Source organism: Micropterus salmoides, unplaced genomic scaffold (assembly GCF_014851395.1).
Source record: "Micropterus salmoides isolate LMB-PRFRI ecotype aquatic unplaced genomic scaffold, ASM1485139v1 Ms_hic_scaffold_10, whole genome shotgun sequence".
In the NCBI taxonomy this organism is placed as follows: Eukaryota; Metazoa; Chordata; class Actinopteri; order Centrarchiformes; family Centrarchidae; genus Micropterus; species Micropterus salmoides.
Window position 1 is genome coordinate 17,395,647 of NW_024040041.1, and position 22,380 is coordinate 17,418,026.

General features: G+C 39.8%; 1 pseudogene; it reads right to left on the minus strand.

The window, feature by feature from the left end:
- Window positions 1-2,124: 2,124 nt before the first annotated feature.
- Window positions 2,125-21,999, minus strand: LOC119888847 (annotated as a pseudogene).
- Window positions 22,000-22,380: the final 381 nt, after the last annotated feature.

The window sequence follows — 22,380 nt, forward strand, 5'->3', positions numbered from 1 at the left end:
TCTAAGGATGGATCTGCTAATAAATTTTGTTTAATAGATGCTGTTAAGAAATGTAGTAATGAGTTGCAGAATAGTTTCATTATAATGGAAGAAGAAAGATGCATTGCACCTTACAGTTATGAAATTGTGCCAGCATTTATATTCCCCAGTGAAGTTGTATTTCTAGTAATGTGAGTCGTCAAACAGTCTTGTTAATGCTGTTTCCATAATCTTTGAAGAGAGAATGCCAACAAGTATGCAGAAAATGTACAAAGGCCCTGTTTACGTCAGCAAAATCAATATACAGACGATTAACCAGGGTATGCTAAACACTCACAATGCTCCTCTTTACTGTTTTGAATGATCATTTATTTTCCAAACTGGAAACTTTGTGTTGTGCTTTATATGCATTTGTATTGGACTGGGCTGAGTGCCCAGAGATAGGTCTGTTCTTGTGATTGCAGCAAAAGTAAATGTTTGTCTGATGACCAGAGTGTGAAGACAGCTGTCCTGCTAAAGCGTGTAATTAACACTGAATATACGCTCCAGAATCTGACCGTGTAAATTCTGGGTGCATTCACACGTTACTGATAAGCTTGGTACAAATAAAATTTTGGGGAACTTAAACAACTCAGTGGTCCTTTTTTGCATCTGTTTCACGCATAAACTTTTTTCTGACTTTCACCGCATCCTGCATTTCCCACCATGCAACCAACAGCATCTCTTAGACATTCCTTTCTCGTAAAAGCCCACGTTTCAAACTCCATGCCCCCAGTTTGTAACGCAGGCTTTCTCTCAAAAGTCTCAACCCCAAGCTGAGATAACCTTGATGCATACAGAGCTCCCAGAGAGCCACAGGACATCATAACTGATGAGTAATATCCACCATGACGAGTAAACTGACCTTTAGAAGTAAAATAGGTGGAGCAGCCCTTAAGTCAGACTCTATCAAAAGCTAAAATTCAATGAATTCAATTTCTCAACTGATTAATCATTTGGTCTATAAAATGCCAATAATAGTGGTGGAGACTAAGTACATTTACTCAAGTACTGTACTTAAGTACAAATTTGAGGTACTTGAGTATTTCCTTTTGACGCAACATCTCAGAGGGAAATATTGTACGTTTTACTTCACTACATTTATGATAGCTTTAGTCTTTAAACTAGTCACTTAAAAATTAAGATTTTTACACATATACAATATGAAGACTTAATAAAAGGTTTTGTTATAAATTAAACTACATCTATACAAGTTCAGCTGACACAATTATTAGTTTGACATTGAAATTAACTGGCAACAACTTTGATTGTTTGACATTTTTCATGTAAAAACCTTTCATGGTTTCATCTTAACATGTTTCCTTTTAATTGTTTAATTTATTTGCAATAATGTTGAGCCTTGTACTGTTGGTTAGACAAAGCAAGCATTGTGAAGGTGTCACTTTGGGTTCTGGATAATTGTGACGGCATTTCTCTTTATTTTCAAATCGATTAATGGAGAAAATAATCAGCAGATTAATCCATAATGAAAATAGTTAAAAATGAGCTCCCCTCAACTATTACAACAGTAAAATCCTGCTTTACATTGATGCATGAGTAATAAGAATCTAATAATAATATTGAACAGTCACAGGACATTTTTCTTTCTGCAATGAGTACTTTACTTTCAATACTTTTAGTACATTTTCCTGATTATACTTTTACTTAAGTACAATTTTCAATGCAGTACTTTTACTTGTAAAAGTATTTCTACATTATTACCCTATTATATAGTAATGGGTTGATTTGTTTTAATATATCTTTATATACTAAATGCCTCTGTTAGTACCATAAATATATACTAGCTTGATCCTGAAAAGTTTGGATCATGTGCTATAAAGTCTGTAATAAACTCAACATTTTGTGCAACCGCTGAACAATGAAGCTTCAGTACATGATGACTTGATCTTTACAGAGCTACGCTTCAAAAAGCCCAAACCTAACAATGCCCAAGTGGATTTTCTTCCCATGTTTCCACTAAGTAAGTTTTAAGGCAGTCATGTTAGCATGTGAACAACAGATGGATACAATTTCATAGACTCCTACTATTTCCAATTTAAAACCATATGCTGCATATCACTTCATTAAAATAAAAACTCATTTGGAATCGCAAAGAACGTTTTTATTTTATAAACATTTGCATCCATGATATTTAAAAAAAATCCACAGTTATATAAAGAACCTCGCTTAACCTGTGTTGTTGCGGTCAAGCAGGTAGATCAAGATTACGCAACATTGCAGAACTAGACAATAGGTGCAGACACCTGCAGCGGGGAAGTTAAAACTGGCTCAAAGCCTGCATGTTAATGCAGCTCTTCCGTCTATCTCTCGTTCCTCCTCTTTTCCTCCCCATTATCCATTTTGTCTAAGGAAATCCGGCTGTTTACGTTTCTTCAAATTCTGCAAAAACTCTGAATGGAAGAACTGATGTAAAATTTAGTTATTGGCACAAGGGAGAAAGTCTTTCCGACTCAGCTGCTGCAAAGAGGAAGGCTCAGAGAAGCCGATTCTCTGTATCATCATCATCATTCCACACATGTCTCTCTGTCTCTTCACTCCAGCTAATCAGCCCAAGACAACACAACCTCCTGGGTTTTCTTTCCCTCCAAGAGCGAGTCACCCATAATCAGCTTGGAGATCCTCGTCAGCTGGTTGAAGTCTGGCATTGTGGAGTTGAAGAAACTGGGAGACGTTTCACCACTTTTACTGTTGTATCTTCTTCCACGTCTTCCTCTTCTGAACTCTCCTCACTATCAGAGAGGTGGTTGCCATTTGTTTTGGTGGTCTTTCCGTTTCCACTCGTCCGTTGTAGGTGGAGGCTTTTTGCTGACACTGACTTCGTCGTCGTCGTCCTCTTCTTCTTCTTCTTCTCTCCTCCTCCTCCTTCAGCTGGGCAATTTGTATCTTTATCTTGTCTGCCATCGCTGTCGTCTTCATCTCGTTTCTCCTCATCACCCCTGTCTGTCCCTTTCTCCTTGTCAATTATAAAGAAGGGCTGTGCAAGAGGAGTGGTATCCATCTCTTCATCTTGGCCCATGCTAGACAGGAAATGCCAAAAGGGATTAGATTCATGATCTCCATATTAATTTTTCAGCAGTATCTAGATAAAAATTAGATACATACAGTTGTGGTCAAATGCTTCCTTACACTTGTAAAGAACATGTATTTCATGTAGGGTTGGGTATCGTTACAAAAGTGATACCGATACCAATAGAGTACTTAATTCGATACCTTGCGTAAAATGCCGCCTGTTGAAGCCATAGTAGTTGATTGGTAGCCTATTATTATTTTATTGTTGTTATAGACAAGTAAAGTAAGGTGATCTATTTTCTTTTTTCAAATAACTGTTACATAAAAATATGGGAAATTGTATCAGATCCTCCTCATCCTAATTAAGTCATCCTCAAAGGTAGTAGCCTATATGGAGGAAAGACTGCAGCTTAGGAGTTTTTATGTATTTGAACGAGAGAGAGGAGGTAAATAGTTTAGTGACCAAATGAGTTGTGCAAAACAAATTTAAGTTAATTTTTGATACGTTTGTTTAAAGTAAACAACGGAGAATTTTTATGAGCCAACAGAGGAAAGAGTATGCACATCCAGCTGGTCACCGAACATCTGAAGCAGCCGCAGCCGGAGGCTCTGTGAATAAAATCAGCTGATCGCTGCTGCGCCACAAAAGCGTTATTTATTCGATGAAACCCAGTGATCAGTCGGTGACAAGTGATGTAAATAGCAAATAAAAATGTACACAGTAGTGTTAAGTGATAGCAGAAGATGAAACAAACGGAAAGACAAGCTTGGGGTGGTAAACTTGCCATTGTGACGAACATGGCTGAGACTGCAGCCGAACATGGAGGGTCTGTTAAAATCATGCATGGACTCGCCCGTACAGGCCTTTTTTTATAAAGTCTATGGTGCAGGCACACAAGGGAAAATGAGGCATGCCCTTCTTTCTTTCGGTGTGTTTATTGTATGCGTGGCTGCAAGCAAAAACACACAAATGGTCATTTTTTGCCGCGACTTGATTACAAGTATCAAAGAAAGTACTGGTTTAATTGCAGACGTTCCAATAATACTCGACAACTACTGGGCTGATTCGGTTGATACCACAAAGATATCGCTACCTGATACCCATCCCTAATGTCATGGCAGTTAGAAGCTGTCCCTTTACTGGCCTGGTGTGGCTGAAGTTTTGACAAAAAGCCACCGTGTCACATGCTTGAGCTAGTTCTATGGGCTTAGATCATGCATACAAATATAATGTCAAAACTTTTGTCAATATGGACATATTAAACATCATAAGGTTGGTTAGATTGTTCACAATTCAATCGTTAAGTTAATTTTACGTAAACAATTCAGATTTACTGGTATGGTAAACAAGAGATACGGAAAAGGCCAAATTGTATTACAAGTAATATAATACAATTATGGTTGAAATAAACAATTTGATACTAGCCTATTTCCCATCTTTGCTGAGCAAGAGTTTTGTGCAAAAGGAATAAATGTCCTGTCCCATATTCACGCCTGTCTCAAGTACAGGCCGGGTGGGTTCAGTGATTGCAGCACATAGAAGCCCAAGCAATTAATTTAAGTTTTACGGTAACTACTAGTGATACTTTTTTCTGTGATGGAATGACAGGAGCACATACTTCTGTGTCACAAAAAACATTCATGAATTTTGGTTGGCCCAGTAGTAATGCCTGGTTTAACGCTAAGAATGCTGCTCTGCAGCAAAACATCCACCTTTCTTCTTCTCCTGAATTCCTGAGACCGAAACACAACCCGTCTTTGTGTGTGGAGACCATGATTGGATCGATTGCATACTTTGACACATTTGACCTACATAAAAACTGAATGCACTTTTGTTCTGTGAGCAGAAAGACGAGGAAGTTGATGAGCTCGGGTCTGTGACCTCAGAGGTTAAAATAAGTGTGTGATCTGTGTGCAAAAAACGCAGCCGTCTCATTAATTTGAATGGAGCCAGTCTGTCAGCGCAGCAGGGGTGCCAATGCAGGAGGGTTCCGGCAAAAGAAGCAAAAAGGTTAAACCAGGCTTAACTTTTGATGCTACGTGAATATGTGTCTAATCACATATGCTTTTAGATTATTTTGTAATGTGAACTTCAATTTTCTACTCTCTAGCTTGCGAATACTTGCTGCCATGAAAACTTTTCAGAGTTGTAAAATCCTGTCTCATAGTATTATAATCCAACTGGATTGTGTTTTGTCTCGCTCCTTAAACAACACACTGCGCCTACACAGCCCTCCTGCATTGTTTTATCACAGGGCGATTTCAGGCTGTTTTCTGCTCGCTCACCTGGGTGGGGCTCCCGCCACTCTCATGTTCTGCCACATGTAGTTCAGGAACATGGATGCCTGCAACAGATGGCCAATCCTCTGCATGTGTCTCTCTGTGGGGGGGGGGGGAGTAAACAGTCCATCGAGTATTTCGTACACTCATCATTTCATCCCAAATCTTAATTAGGACCCAGAGCTAGAGGGACCAAGGGCAGGAATGTTTCGCTGTCATTCTGTCGCTGTCACTATGCAACGTATGAACACGCAATGGGGGGGCATTAATGTTCTGCCATTAATGCAGCAGCGAAGGTGGTAACAGAGCCCAATCAACATCTGTGTGAAAAGGTTCATCCGGTAGGACGGGACATACTAGACGCAGACGCTGTTGTGTAACACTTCACACCTCTTTTCCTTCAGGAATGCCAGCATGCAATCAAAATCACACACTGGGGCAGCACTATGCCGAAGTTGCTTGTTACGGTCTTCTTATGGGGATATTTAAGGATCTCTGTTTAGGGCGAGTCAAAGGGCTTTGACTCATGTCCTCTTTACACAGTCTCTAAATTAATTTTCTACTTGTACATGGGTATGCACTGCCGTGTTTTTCATATCTTTCACTTTAATTTTTGGGGGGAGAGTCCCTGCAAGGTGACATCTTTAAATCCTGTCAATCAACATACCAGCTTTACAGTTACTTAGTGCTGCTTCTCTGGATCTTGTTCAAGTTATTCCTTTTTCCACCAGGCTGATGCTTTTGTTGCTCAATGGCTATCCCAATTTGATTAGTGTATTTTATATATCTTGTATTTAAATTATTTGACATTAACTGAATGCCTGTCCATCTTAGTAGGCAAGATATTTATTCCCTTCTTGTTTTAGATTTTCTTCTACTACTCTGTTTAATCTGTAAGATGTGGTGAGAGACCTTGTTTTCATACACAGTTCCATAATAGGTGTATTTTACAATAATCTGTGCATATAACCTGGATTAAAGCTAAAAACTACCCTTCACTGTTTTCTCCTTTGCCTGACACAAACTGAGTGTGCCCTCTGCTGACCTGTGTATGGGATGAGTCCCTCGAGGTGGGTTCGGGCGCCCTGGTACTGCAGCAGCTCCTCGGGTGGCAGGTGTGTGAGAAGCACCTGTAGGACGGCCTGGGCATCATGGCAGTTTCTGGCGTTGGTATTCCACACCACACAGTAGCGCAGGATCGACTCTGAGTGGGGTTGATGGGAGTCGAGTGTGAGAAGAGACAGACATTATTCCTTCCTTCACTGACAGGTATTCTTTCCATGGTCTGTGAGGATTGATATTGTGTTTGAAAGTGAGCCATCTGTCTTTTAAAAGCCAGCAGGCTTCAAATTCATTTCTTCATTTGTTTATTTATCTGCCCCAAAATTCTGACAATGAAGCCAGAGCCTGAGATGAATCTGAGTTTTGATCTTTAAAATCACTTTTGGTTCATTTTTTCCATCATTTAATTTCCATCATTAGAAGGCTTAAAGGAGGTTATTGATCCGTTACCTTTCTGATCCTGGCGAAGTTTCAGCACCATCTTTTCCAACAGCTCACGGCTATCCTCCCCCTGACGGATCGCTACAAGCAACAGAGAACACGTCAGTCAGTCAGTGGTTAAGGTACATTGGTTCTTGTAGGGCTGCACGATTATGGCCAAAATGATAATCACGATTATTTTGATCTATATTGAGATCATGATTATTCATTGATTTTAGGGACAACATATTTTATTGCACTTCCAAATTTCAATAAACAGGCAACTGCTTTCACATCCATGTTGTGCTGCATTTCTGCTAATGTACAAATCTTTGCATCAAAATAAGAGAGGTCCTTAAAGTGTGTGGTTTTAGTCAGTCTGCTCCAGGATGGAGAGGTCTACCATGGGCCAGTTTTGAACGACTTTGCTGAATGGTGTGACCACCAAATCTTGAAGTTAAATGTCCTTAAAACTAAAAATATGGTCATAGACTTCAGGAAAATTCCCCACTCAACCTCTCCATCAATAATCAAGGGCTCACCTATTGAGACAGTGGAGGTTTATTGGACAGCGGAGGAACAGTTATTGACAAGAACTTGACCTTAACATTTCTGCTGTCTACAAGAAGGGTCTTCAGAGGCTTCATTTTCTGCGCAGACTGAATACCTTTAATGTGGACAAAACTTTAATGACTATTTTATAAATCTTTTATTGAATGAATTTTATTTTGTTGCATAGCTTGGTATGGGAATCTTACAGTGCAAAGCAAAAAATTGTTAAGGTAGCCAGCAAAATAATTGGGACAGCTTTCCTTGACAGACATCTATAAAAGACAAGTTATACATAAGGCTTGGACTATCATAGCCAGCTCTGACCACTCTTTTGGAGGAATTTGTTCTATAAATTGTGCAGCACTAGGTTCTTGTTAAGCTTGTGACTCAGTTTATTGTCTTCACATATAGATTATGAATTACCCAATTCACAGAATTCAAGAATCGAAGCAGAAGGTTTGTGACATTTCATAGAAAGGAAACATTTAAGCATTTGCTTTTGAAGTAGCAATGACACAATCTCATCTTGTGCCACTGAAACAACTTCCTTTTAATGTCAACATCTCTCAGTAAGTTAGTCTTCTTGATTAGTATATTCACAGAATAACATTACTGAAGGTCTGCGGGGTTGAATAACTTGTAAAGACACTACGTAGGAAGCAGTTTATAATCAAACACCAAATTTAAACTATGTTATTTTGTGTCAAACCTTTAATAGAAAAACACTCGTGTGTGGAAACTGTAAAACAATGCCTTTTTTTAGTGTAAGCACACTAGAAAGACTGATAGCTATCACTTTCCATTTTGTTTGACACACATTTTGTTTTGAATTTGTTCTGCAAGGGACAGGACAAAAGAGCGCTGACACTATAAATCCACTTTGCTTTTTGTTTGTTATGTTCATAGGCCCATCCTTTGAAAGAGTGGTGTACCGTGTAGGCAATGCATCAGTGCTCGGGTGACTCAACTCTTCAATCAGCCATCCACAATGAGAGACAACAGACTGACAAGACACTTGCCAAGGTAACCACAGGTGAAGAAACCAGGCTAGGAACCTTTGTTGCAAACAAAATGTGGAAAAGAGTTGTAGCACAAAGTACCTTTGATCACACTGAGCACAGTGTGAGGCTGGTCCAGTGAGATGGCAAGACCCAGGGCCTTCAGATACTTCTTCTCATGGAGCAGGTTGGACAACTCCTGCTGCCTTCAGACACAAGAAACACACACCACACACAGACAGGAATGTGCGCGTGTCAATATTTGTATAACGATCCTCAATGTTTACTGCAAAGTAGTTCTAAGAGTAATGACCAGAATGTGCACGTTTTGACGGATTAACACATTAATTACATCAATTACAACACTGTAGTCTAATGTGTTTCAAGGGGGCTCTGCCGTTATATTAAAACGTTTCCATAAAATCCACAAAGTCACACAAAGTTTCCCAAACGTGTCGCCCTAAAATGTCTTGTTTTGTCCACAACCCAAAGATATTCAGTTTACTGTAATAGATGACTAAAGAAAACAGAAAATATTGAGATTTAAAAAGCTGAAATGATTTTTCTTTTTCTTCAACAAATTACTAAAAACGATTAATCGATTGTCAAATACTTTGCGAATATATATACACGTTAAACACATATAATCAAGAGTCCTGAAATCAACAACAGATCTTTGTTTATCCACCGTTTCGGTTTGAGTGAACAGACGGAGGATGGAGGTTTGTGGGGCGGAATGACATCTGTGATAAATTCTTCACATATTTAAGATAATGTTGTGTGTAACTTACTTGAGTATCTGATCCTCCTGCTTGGCCTGCTCCTCTGCCAGCTCAACCTCAGTCACATCCTAGCAGTGGACGAAACACAAATTTTTTTGTGATTATCTGCTGATCCCAGCAGGTGAAATTCCTCCTTTCCCCACATGACAAGAGAGAGGCCAGTTAGAGAGGTAAGATCAGCTAAAATAACTAGCTAGATAAGATGTGGACTGAATATTTTGCTATAGGGTACATCAGTAGGTTAGATATTTGCCAATACTGACTAAAGTGCAGTGTCAAGTGAGTATGGAACATTTGTTTTTGAAGTATACTGAATTCTGAGCTGTTAAATAACAAATCTCACATGTCCTACTGTAGAAATTTTGAAACTAGCTCTTTCAAAGCACTTTTAAGCTGCCATATCATGCTTTCCCGGACCTGTCTATTTCTATCTCATCTATTTTGGGATTTATTTCCCAGAATTCAGCTACATCCAGAGAACAGTTGTTGCATCCTGCCAGGGTATTTATGTACAACACTAATGGCAAGACAGGAAAACTCTATCCTGTCACACTTACCACCCACACAGTGATGTTAGAGTCTGCTGAGCCGGTCACCATCTTGTCATCTTTGCGGGTAGCGTGGAGACCCACACTTTGTCCTGGTGGGCGTCCAGCGTCTTCACACACTCATTGGTCTTTATGGTCCACAGCTTTACTAAACCATCTGAGCCACTGGGGACGGTTGGGAGAGATGAGTTAGAACTGTGTGTCAACAGTTTTTATTTAAAGACCCTACATGGCCGACAAGCAGAAAAACAGAAGGAGATGGATCCACAATAATGCATTTTAAAACATAGGCGGTGTCCCAAATTGATACTACATTCTACTACTACTAATTCTAGTAATTCAAGTTCACACTGATAAACTCAAAGAAAGGCAGAGGCAATAAATCCATAGTCACTAGTAGATTAAAATTGATATTAGTCTGCAACAGTTTTGATACATATCATAATTGTTGTTTGATCAAACTCATTGACTCTGTAAAGTGTTGAGGAGACAATGCCTTGCATGGGGTTACCTGGAGAGCAGCTGAGTGCCTCGGCTCACAAAGACGACCTTCAACAGGATGCATCGTGACCCTCGAATGTCTTTAAAAAAATTAAGAGTAAAAAGACAAATAATCATAATTTTAACTTTACAGCCACAAAAAAAAAAAGAAAAAAGAAAAATCTAAATTACAGTCAGGTACATGAATTAATTCATAACTTTATTAAATAACCTTGGCTGTTGTCATCTTTCAGATGTGATAGTGTTATCTTGACATGATTACTCAGGTGAACCATTCCATAACAGAATATCACCTGTTGAATTTAAAGTAAGAGATACTGGGCCTTATTTTAACAACAGAGTGAAGTGCAGGGCACAGTTACGTTCGGTCGTGCCCAAATCCAATGTTTCTAGTTTGAAACCGGAATACAAGGCGCATGGTTCACAAGGGTTGTACTTAGTCTGTGAATTGGTCATTGGTGTGCTTTGGGTGTAACAAGCAAAACACCAATCAGAGTGTCATCTCGCATTCCCTTTACAAGCCAGGTGTGCTTGTATCTTGGCGTATTGCTTTTATATTACAGATGAATGGATCATTCTAAAAACCATCAGTTGACTGATTGATTTGCAGACTCACAACAGAGAGGGGGCTATGGACAGAAGTATGGACGCGATATAAAAACTGTCTCTGATCGCGAAGCCTAATGTTACTCCGCAGCTCTGTGGTTTATCAGCACTGCATTGTTATAATGAACCGGTCGTGGGTCACATCTCTCCCCTACATGGTTTCTTTATTTTGTGTTTTATTGTATGAGTGTTTCCTTTCCTGTTTTACTTTGCATAAGTGCATGAAATTTGAGCTTTTCAAAAAGACACTGATAAGAAAGGGAACTTACTGCACATGAATGTATCACATGCACAGCCCTCTTAATCTCACCTTGAGGCAGCTGAAGTCTTGTAGGCTCCACAGTTTGGTGGTGCCGTCCGCAGAGGACGTGGCCAACACCTGGTCGACGGGGAGAGAAGCAGACGGCCCAGACACCGCGACGGTGGCCCCTAAACACCCCCAGCAGGCCCACTCTCCCCTCCCCCGCCAACGACCACAGCTTGGCCGTGCGGTCCTGTGAGCCGGAAGCCAGCAGTTTGTCGTTGGGTGACACCGCTACGCTGTTTACATCCTGGACAAAAGGGAGCAAGATGGGAAAATGAGGAATAATCTTTCACATTGTTGAGATTTTGGTCAATTCAAGTTAGGAAATTAATTTTGAAAAAGAGATGGTGCCGAGATGAAGGGGGAAAAAGGGGGTTTTGATTCACTTTTTTCCTCCCCAAGAGAAACAGATTCTCTAAATTCCTCTCACTACACTGCCTCCAGCGCTACCTCACTCAGCTGTGATTGACATCTAACACATAAATCTGTTCCTTGGGAACGTGACAACAGTAGACTTAATTAACATGGCACTGTTCACATATCTGTCTTGTCTAGACACATATCTGGAGTCAGACTTGTGTATGTGTAGCAAGAAATGATAGTGTGTGGAAATCCAGCAACTTGCCAACAGTTCCAGTAGTAAGCAAGCTGGTAGTGGGTTTACTATACTTCCTTACAATAAGAGTCTGCTTAACTGTTCACAAAGAGATAGCTGGAGACTGACCTATAGGATGTACGTGTGTGTGTAGCTGGCCTTTTAAAGGAGAAATCGTACACTCAGAAGATTTGTTAAACTATTTTATATCAGCAATTTGTGTAAGTTATTTGATGATGTTGTGTTATAATTTTTTATTATCAGGCAAATGTACTTGCTGTACTGTAAAAGTGCTCAATGCAGAGAAATGGCCACTGTGAGTGTAAATAGTATATTTAATTGTATACTATATATACAGATGGGGGACAAATGAAAGGAGAAACCTGAAGAAAAGAGTGGAAACATCTAATGCAGATGCTTCATGCACCAGGGTTCAATGAAAGGATGAATGAAAAACACTACTGTCTTTTGGTCACCAGATCTCAACCCAGTTTGACACCTGTGGAAGATTTCAGACAAAAGTGAAATGCTCTCCGCCACTTCACCAAATTATTTAATAAGTTTTTATCTTCACATCGTTTTAGTGATGTCGGTGAATATCATTACGTCATGTCTGCCTTTGTTTGTTTTTCTTTCCATCTGCTGTACTGCGGTCTATTGCATAAGAGATCTTTATCTCTTATATAAGACACTTTGTTGGTTTTTCCTTTCATGTGTCACCCATTTGTAAATAAAATATAGAATATTATTACTGATACATTAATGTTTGAGCAGAATTTTACTCTTGTAGTTGATTCAGATACATATATTTTTAACTATTTTATACAGGCAACTGATGATTATTTTCAGTATAGATTCATCTGCTGATAATTTTTGATTGACTGTGTTGTTTGTCAGACATAAGAAAAAAGGCACATCTTTACGTGGCTGAAACCATGAAATGTGGGGTGTTTCTGCAAGAAAATTACTTAAACGATTAATCTGTTAGCAAAAACATTCAACTAATCAATTAAGCCCAAACTGTAGTCTAGGGTAATATTTTACAATGAAACATATTTTGAAAAGTACTTCTTGTAGGTAAATTTTGAAAAATCTTCATTTGAAAAGAAAATACAGCTGTCACATAAATGTAGAGGAGTAAAAACTACAAAAACTACAACATTTGAAAAGTATCCATCCATCCATCGTCAACCGCTTATCCTGTGTACAGGGTCGTGGGGGGGCTAGAGCCAATCCCAGCTGACATTGGGCGAATGGCAGGGTACAGGCCACACATAGACAGACAACCACTCACATTCACACCCAAGGACAATTTAGAGACACCAATTCACCTAGCCTGCATGTCTTTGGATGGTGGGAGGAAGCCGGAGCAGGAGAGAACCCACACGGACACGGGCAGAACATGCAAACTCCACACACAAAGGCCGGGGCAACCTTCTTGCTGTGAGGCGACAATGCTAGCCACTGTACCACCGTGCCGCGGAGTAGAAATATGATAAAATGGTAATACTCCAGTAAAGTACAAATAAATATTACTTACTCGCATATACAGTGAGGAAAATAAGTATTTGAACACCCTGCTATTGTGCAAGTTCTCCCACTTAGAAATCATGGAGGGGTCTGAAATTGTCATCGTAGGTGCATGTCCACTGTGAGAGACATAATCTAAAAAAAATATCCAGAAATCACAATGTATGATTTTTTAACTATTTATTTGTATGATACAGCTGCAAATAAGTATTTGAACACCTGTCTATCAGCTAGAATTCTGACTCTCAAAGACCTGTTAGTCTGCCTTCAAAATGTCCACCTCCACTCCATTTATTATCCTAAATTAGATGCACCTGTTTGAGGTCGTTAGCTGCATAAAGACACCTGTCCACCCCATACAATCAGTAAGAATCCAACTACTAACATGGCCAAGACCAAAGAGCTGTCCAAAGACACTAGAGACAAAATTGTACACCTCCACAAGGCTGGAAAGGGCTACGGGGAAATTGCCAAGCAGCTTGGTGAAAAAAGGTCCACTGTTGGAGCAATCATTAGAAAATGGAAGAAGCTAAACATGACTGTCAATCTCCCTCGGACTGGGGCTCCATACAAGATCTCACCTCGTGGGGTCTCAATGATCCTAAGAAAGGTGAGAAATCAGCCCAGAACTACACGGGAGGAGCTGGTCAATGACCTGAAAAGAGCTGGGACCACCGTTTCCAAGGTTACTGTTGGTAATACACTAAGACGTCATGGTTTGAAATCATGCGTGGCACTGAAGGTTCCCCTGCTTAAACCAGCACATGTCAAGGCCCGTCTTCAGTTTGCCAATGACCATTTGGATGATCCAGAGGAGTCATGGGAGAAAGTCATGTGGTCAGATGAGACCAAAATAGAACTTTTTGGTCATAATTCCACTAACCGTGTTTGGAGGAAGAAGAATGATGAGTACCATCCCAAGAACACCATCCCTACTGTGAAGCATGGGGGTGGTAGCATCATGCTTTGGGGGTGTTTTTCTGCACATGGGACAGGGCGACTGCACTGTATTAAGGAGAGGATGACCGGAGACATGTATTGCGAGATTTTGGGGAACAACCTCCTTCCCTCAGTTAGAGCATTGAAGATGGGTCGAGGCTGGGTCTTCCAACATGACAATGACCCGAAGCACACAGCCAGGATAACCAAGGAGTGGCTCTGTAAGAAGCATATCAAGGTTCTGGCGTGGCCTAGCCAGTCTCCAGACCTAAACCCAATAGAGAATCTTTGGAGGGAGCTCAAACTCAGTTTCTCAGCGACAGCCCAGAAACCTGACTGATCTAGAGAAGATCTGTGTGGAGGAGTGGGCCAAAATCCCTCCTGCAGTGTGTGCAAACCTGGTGAAAAACTACAGGAAACGTTTGACCTCTGTAATTGCAAACAAAGACTACCGTACCAAATATTAACATTGATTTTCTCAGGTGTTACATACAAATAAATAGTTAAAAAATCATACATTGTGATTTCTGGATTTTTTTTTTTTTTTAGATTATGTCTCTCACAGTGGACATGCACCTACGATGACAATTTCAGACCCCTCCATGATTTCTAAGTGGGAGAACTTGCAAAATAGCAGGGTGTTCAAATACTTATTTTCCTCACTGTAGGTATACACATATGAGGGTGACGGTGTTTTCTCTGTTAGGCCTCCTGTACTTTAGAACGGCCTGCCTGAGGAAATTAGGCTGCCATAATCTGTTTGGTATTTTAAATCCTTCTAAAAGCTGACTGTTCTCAAACGACTACATGAATGGACAATTGTTAATCGAAGTTAACTGTGTTATCTGGACAGCATTGAGGCCCTTAATCAAAATCACTATTTTATACTCACGCAGTCATCTGACAACATGAACGTAAAGAAACAGCGATGAAAACACCTGCCAAGGTGAAGGTTAACAGCTTGATACAAATAGTTAAACATTTTAAAATGGCTCAATAGATTTGAAGACACGCCTTGTTGATGCACTTAGTTGGTCAGGAATTGGTCTTAATTTCATTTGCTGCTGATGTGATCATGTAAAATCCAACAGGGTACAACCTCTATGTCCTGGGCTCAAATGTGGACAAAGACACTGTCATGTGGTATAATGGATAAATTCATTCAAAATAATCCTTTGAAGGAAGTTTCTATGTTCCTAATAGGAAAAGCAATCAACTGACAAAATTTTACCTTATCATGTGCCTTCTCTGTGGCGCGGGCGGTCAGCTGATTTTCATCAGCTCCTGCCGTAGACAAGTCTGCTGGCAGATCCCACACCTTCACAGTACAGTCCTGACTGCCAGACACTATGAACGATGCTTTCATCCTGGACACAAACACACGCCAACTTGGAGGATCATTACTGTCACACAGACTCATTGATTTCCTTTCCTTCTTTTCCTTAACACTTACCACTAAAGCCCTACCGATATTATTGGCTGATATCAGCTAATTACAGATAAATTGGTATCAGTGTTAGGGATGAAACGATTACCGGTTTAATGATAAACCATGGTAAAATTCCCAACGGTTATTATAACCGTACACATTTTAATTACCATGATAACCGGGTTTGGATACCTCGCTATTATAAACTCATGGCAAACACTGTCCAGCATCAACTAAAGTTAGCGACAGTCTCTCAGAAGCAGGCGCACATGCGCAGTATGTACTCCTCTGTATTTATGTCAGTTGATGGGCTTGTTGCAGTTACTATCACTGTCTTCTAAAGACTTATTTGTTGTCATGTAATTGTGCATGGGGTCACTGCATTATCTAATAATAAATTATATTATCTATATGATAATGCACACTTAGATGGTTTTCATACATTTACAAAAGGAACTGGCTGTTATTTTAATGTTTTTGCAAACAAAATAGTACTTTTTTCCTTGTTTTCAATATAAAAGTTTCAGTGTGTGAATCAGTACATTTTAATCTTTTTTGGTACATTTTTACAATACTGATAATACTGATAACCGTGATAATTTTGGTCACTATAATCGTGATATGAAATTTTCATACTGTTTAATTCCTAATCAGTGTTTATAACAGCCGATAAATGACAATTAAAAAAAGAAATGGACAGACAGATCCTTCATGTTATGAGTGTTGTCGTTGCATAGTTTGACCACCAGGGGGCACTTTGCAACTCCCTGTCTCCCCTGTTGTCAACGCACTGTTTGAAACGCCACAAATCCAATTCAATTTAATTTGAGTTATATTGCGCCAATTCACAACACAGTTATCTCATAGCGCTTTTCATATAAAGCTGTACTCTGTGATATTATTTACAGACACTCAACCAAGATATCGTTCGGGCTGTACTTAACCACCTTATTCTTTGTCTGTGTTGGTACATGTGAAAAGAAACACATGTGTGACTGCAGGACGTTTTACCTGGAGCAGGCGATGGAGCCCACAGCATTAGTGTGGCTGGAGCCCTGGGCCACACAGTGCACCTGACCACTGTCACTGTCCATCTGCCACACACGCACTGACCTGTCCTAAAGACAAATACACAACATACAAAAATTATGCAATTCTTGTAACTCATGTATGTTTTTTAAATTTTTGATTTTTTTCATGTTTATGACTTTTGTATTGTAGAATTTGTGTTCAATATGTTTATATTTAAATAAAATGATAAAACAGTAAAAAGCAATACAAAAAATGGAGACTGGGATTACTGGTGATGTGAACTGTGAGTGCTCTTGTAAAAAAGAGTGAACCCGAAGAAGCCATAGGCGAAATGAGTCGTTCACAATAAATCACAGTAAAGTCATCTCAGTGTGCGGTGGCTTGTGTTTGATTTTTCCTAGCTAAATCCTGCGCTCTACCAGCACCTGACTGTATTTGTTGTGCATGGGGAATTTTTTTTTGTTTTATACCAATATCACTGTTGGCTTAAGTGGGGTTTAACAGCATCTCTCTTTACAGAACAGCAGATGTTTTGACAGTTGTGGGTTTGTGTTGACATTGGAAAGAGTGCCTTAACATAGTTCAGTGTGCATGAGTCTCGTTTCCTCAGTTTCCGTGTGTGACAGTGCAAAGATGTGTGCTCACCTTCGCACAGCTTGCAAAGACAAAACCCTTTTTGAACACGTCCAATGAGAGGACAGTATCTGTGGGACATAAACCAAAAAAGAGGGCAGTGAGTGTCAGAGTAGATAAACTCACTAAATCTATCCAACCTGCTCAGCAAGTCACTTTTCAACAACACAAACCTGACATAACCCAATTGGCTGAATTTTTCCTCTAATGACAGCTTTCATAATCCTGCCATGGTTATTAGAGCCATTTTCATTTTTGCTTTTGGCTGTTTTATTAAAGATTTATATCATGTAAATTAATGTATAATTTTATGTTCACATTAATCTTAATGTATTTTACTTTTGTGTTTAAAGCACAATATTTTGTTACAGTTACATTCTCTACATTTAAAAGGTTATTATTATTATTATTATTATTATTATTATTATTATTAGACTGTACATTATTACAAGTGTGGTAATATAAGTGTAGTAAGATTTTCATTTCCAAGTCATGGAAAATCTGTATCTGTAAAATGTTGCAAAAATAGACAGAAGATTGGCTGTTTTACCTACATTAACAGTCATGATATCGGTGCTCAAATGTTTAAAAGACAGATAACTGAATCAAATCAAGAAAAAAAACCATTGATTACACTTATGTCACTTTTTGCCGTTTGCCTCTGTGGGGCAACACAAACTCACTGCAGCACTGTAGAAACTTTCCGCCCTCTGGTGTATAAATAAACACACTGCATTGTGTTTCACATGCAGGTATTACACCCACACATGCCGCCCTGTTTTGGTGACTGACCTGTGTGTCCGTAGAGGATCTGGCAGCTGTTTGTGAGCAGCTCAAACACCTTCAGCTGGGAGCTGTTGGTGGCCACCACAATGTGGCTGTCCCCTTTGCCCAGAAACTTCACGTCCAGCACCTCATCACTGTAGCCCACAAACTGTGAGAGGGTGGACAGAGGAAGTAACAGAATGTCCATGAATTTTACATAAATGACAATAAAAGACCTGGATACCTTATAAAATATAATAAGCACTTTGCTAAGCACTTCCTTAACTTACAATTTATATTTAAATACAAGAGTAAAGACATCCAGTAGAGATAACTGTTAAATAATAATCCGGCGAGTAATAAACCAAGGCATGTAATGCCAATACTAATTTCAACTTATAATTGAACCAATTGTCAGTGTATATGTAAAATCCTTTAAAGAAATTATGTAATAATATACTAGCAGATGTTTTGGTCTATACTGGATCTAAACATCTTACACATGTGTATCCTCGGTACCCACCTGCTGCTGTGTGGTGAGACCAGGCAACTGGTAGAGCAGTATGTTGTGTTCTGCTGTGACTGAGGCCAGTCTGGAAGAGGCGGGCAGGTGAAGGAGATATGTAAGACCGCGGGGGTCGTCGTCCTTCTCTTCCTCCTCCCCCTCAGCCTCAGAGACAGTGGTGAGGGTGGAGGGGAGGGTCTGGGTGTAGACACAACGCGACGTGCTGGCCTCCCACACTCTCAATACACCTACAAGGGAAGAAGGGGAGGAGAGGTGAGTGACAGAAGCTCGGAGTGACTTCTGGCCTCAAAATCTAGACTTGTGCACGGCAACACAGATTAGACGTTCGGGACAATTAACGAGGCGAACCCTTGCTGCCAGCTGTGATGAAATGCAAGTCTTTGCTCTTCACTCCGATCTCAGAGAAGTCCTCTTTCTCAGGCAGAAGCACAACACCCTCCACAGCCTGTAGAAATAGACAACACACGCACAAATGAGGCTGTAATCTCCCACCCCCCCACACACGAAAGAGTACAAAAAGATCAGATCTTATCATTCTTTGTTATTCAAATAAGACATTATACCATCTTACCTCATAGACAGGTACAGTTCTCGTGGCTTTCCGGGTCTTCAGGTCCCACACTGTACATATCTGGTCTCTGCCAGAACTGCAAATAAAGATCAGCACACAATTACACACAGCTTTAGAGAAACACCCTAAAACAGCAGTTTGATGTGAGATAACAGCCCATGCGCACCTGACCATGGTGCCACCGTCGGGGCTGAAGCTGAGGGAGGTCACAGCGCTGTAGTGGCTCTGTAGCACACACACACACTGACTGGAGCGCAGGTCCCACAAGCGAATGCCACAGTCCAGAGAGGAGGAGAACAGCTGCAGCCTGTTGATGTCTGGGTGGAACTGGACGAGACTGCAAAGATACAGAAAGGACATTTATTCTGTTACTGAATTTAGTTACGAAATGCAGTATCTTTCGCTTAAACCTATTTTTTTCTGTTTAATGACACTCTGCCACATAAACGAATACATCCATTATTTTTTTATTATTAGAAAAACATTAAGACACCAACTTTAAAAACACTTCAGTATTGTGATATTAGAAAATGTGGCAGATTTAAAAAACATTTTTCGGATAATGCCTAATTGAACCAAATGTTATTTTCTTAGATCACTCATGCCACTCAGCTGGTGAACTAGTTTCAGTAGTTGAATCAAAGCACTCCTGATTTTTTAACTCTGCTATTTCCCCACCTCAATAAAGCTGACTATCCAGGAAATAAGCTGTGTACTCAGTCTCCTGAAATACATCTGTAGGAGACAGTTTCTAAAACTGATAGTTGGCAAGTAATCATGTTTACCTATTCATTTATCAATTATTTTCTGATCAAATCAAAAGGCAAAATAGAAGTATTGACTGTGTTTAGACAACATCTAACTGTGGAAAATGCATTCTTTTGTTAAATGAAAAAATGGTTTTGTAGAAAAACATGTTCATGCATCTTAAAGATACTGGGAAAGTAGGAATGGCACACTAATCATGGATAAAAAGAAAGAAACAACTTCTGTCAATGCATATTATTCAGAGAATTTGTAGTTCTTAGATATCTGAACTCACTGTACAACTCCAGATGACCCTTTAAGGTTGTGGGTGCAGTACTGCTTCACTACATCCCAAAGCTTTATAGTGCCATCACAGCCACCTGTGAGACAACAAGAAAACAAACTTTGCAAACTGTACAGCATCTATGTAGCAGAGACCAGGCAGAAACATGGGACGCAGCTTATTGTCATTAATGATGCATTTGCTGACCTGTCGCCAGGAGTGTAGAGGTGGAGTCAAAGGTCATACTGGCTACAGGAACAGTGTGAATGGCCCTCCAGGAGCGTGTACACTGAGCTTGCCTCCAATCCCACTGCTTCAGCAGCAGAGCTCTACTGGCCGTTACCAGCAGCTGTGGTGTGACACAGAGCAGAGATATACACACAAACTAAATACCGTTTTACAGGCCAATATGATGAATTCACATCATGAAGTTTGACTGAAGCAGTGGCAGGTGGTTCAGGTGTTTGCTTTACCTCGTCATCACAGCTGAGTGCAAAAGACGTGATGTCCTCTTGATCATCCTGCAATATGGACAGACAAGACAGAGAGGTTCTCAGGATGATCAAAGGTACAAAATGCTATCAGAGGATGGGATGCATTTGACATTATCAGATGTCAACAATAAAATGTCATGGATGATGCAATAATATCCAAAACCTATTTTCACTGTGGTGGTTATTGTAAAAGAGCGTAAAAATGCAGGCGTCCAAGTGAAATCATATTTAGAGCTGGGGGAAATCATATTTAGAAACTGACAAGCTCCCAGAGCTATCTGACAAATTGCCTTTTTTACCCAATATCTTCAGCATATTAACATCAAAAGTGATTCAAAACAAAGCAACGCAGCAAATCCTTACATTTTAGAAGCTGGAACCAGAAAAGATTTTACGTTTTGTTTAATAAATCACTAAAATGATTATTAAAATTGTTGCCATATGATTTTCTGTCAATGGACAATCAATTTATCCTTTTAGCTCTAATCATATTACCAACAAACCAATACTATAACTACAGGACTTATCATCAATAAACTTACTCCAAGTCAAAAATTAAAAAAAAGCCTGTGTTTTAAATAGAATGAAAAGCTTGTATATAAACCATACTTTGACCTTCTTTAAAAAACATTTACCTGTGTTGGTTTGTTTATTTATTTTTGGCACAGTATAAAATAAAGGCACAAGTACCCACGCTGGCAGGTAAAAGTCAGCAACACAAGCTCTTTTCTGCTGAGAGTGGTCTCCGAAACAGGGGCTCTGTTGTTGTAAACATTATGGTTGCATGGCTCTGGCCCGCAAAGGTAACCCATTCTGGACTCACATGCTCAACGCTGTGGACGATCTTCCCTGTACTGATCTCCAAAACATTGACACGAGATCCACAAGTGCAAAAGATGTATTTTTCATCTTTGCTGATCTGAAAAACAAACAGACAGAGAGGTTAGAGGGGCGGTCAGACGAGTCTACATATCAACATCAGTTTACTGCTCTTGGTTAGTGCCAATTTTTCATTCTCATTTTAATCTGTCATTCGCAAGTCCCCCACCTTTATGGCAGTGCATTACCGAGTCAAGATCATTTCAGGCAGGTATGTTAACGTTAATCCACACTGATTTAGACAGAAAACACAAACAGGAAAACTCACCTGCACTTTCCCTCCTTTGTAAAACGGTTCTATTTTGCTGGAAACAACGTAGCTGTAATGGGAAAACAGGAATAAGACTGTACGTTTTAGCAACTTTAAATGACACTTTAGCCTAGCTTGCGTTAGCCAGCTATCAAGATTTGCAGCCTGCACGCGCCATGCGTCAAAAACTTACTTTGTTTTGAACTGAAGATTGGCGTTTGCCATCTTGCTCACGAGAAAACCAAAACCTTAATATTTTGGCAGCTATGGTGACATAAATTACTTATTCCTCACTTCACACGTTGGATAAAGTCAACACATCCATCCAGCATGTGGATAACCGAGTCGCACCCATTGTACGTCATGTGGGCGCACTGAGCTGTGATTGGCCAGACCGGTTTGTTCGTGATGCTGTAAAATCCCACTGTCAACATGATTCATTTCTTCTTTTTAAACATGTAAATTCGTAGGGTTTTTTAAAATGAAAATTAAAGTTTATAAGTAAAATGTGTGAATGCCATGTGATCATTACAGTCTCATAATTAACTTTGACTTTTAAATGTTGCCCCCTAGACTCATAACAATAGAGTCAGCTGCAGCTATTCA